The 389-nt window shown below is 47.3% G+C and overlaps 1 long non-coding RNA gene across 1 annotated transcript in view; it reads left to right on the top strand.

Annotated features, from left to right (window-relative positions):
• The first annotated feature begins 215 nt into the window (after positions 1–215).
• LOC127749090 (uncharacterized) overlaps positions 216–389 on the top strand; it is a 2,795-nt gene continuing 2,621 nt past the window's right edge. The window contains exon 1 of the long non-coding RNA XR_008010962.1: positions 216–365. This is a non-coding gene — a long non-coding RNA (uncharacterized LOC127749090). The remainder of the gene's footprint in view (positions 366–389) is intronic.

Here is a 389-nt window from a genome sequence, read left to right as displayed (position 1 = left end):
TCCCGGGCCGGAGGCACGCGCGCCCCGATTTCTGAAGGGTCAAGGAAGCCATGCCTCGTATATCGGTGTCAGATGGCAGTTCTAGTGTGTGGTCTGGTGGCTCAGGAAGTTGCGTGCTGGATCGCTGCTCATTTCGGCTCTCCGTGTCGTAGGTTCGAGTCTTGACTTTTGGGGATATTTTTTATTTTTTTATTATTTACCTCAGGGGATAGGAACTATCAGGGAATGTTCGGCCCATGAATATAAACTGCCTTGCAAAGCCCGGTCGGTAAGGGATGAATAGTTTTCGAGAAATCAAAGTTCTAAAAATTTCGAACTACGACACTACTTTGAAACGATATAAAACTGGTTTCCCAAAGCGTGAGGTGATCGCCCATTTCAGGATCTGT

Source organism: Frankliniella occidentalis, unplaced genomic scaffold (assembly GCF_000697945.3).
Source record: "Frankliniella occidentalis isolate FOCC.00 unplaced genomic scaffold, Focc_3.1 Scaffold30, whole genome shotgun sequence".
Taxonomy (NCBI): Eukaryota; Metazoa; Arthropoda; class Insecta; order Thysanoptera; family Thripidae; genus Frankliniella; species Frankliniella occidentalis.
The sequence above is the reverse complement of the archived record's forward strand: the minus strand, read 5'-3'. Positions and strand labels throughout refer to the sequence as shown.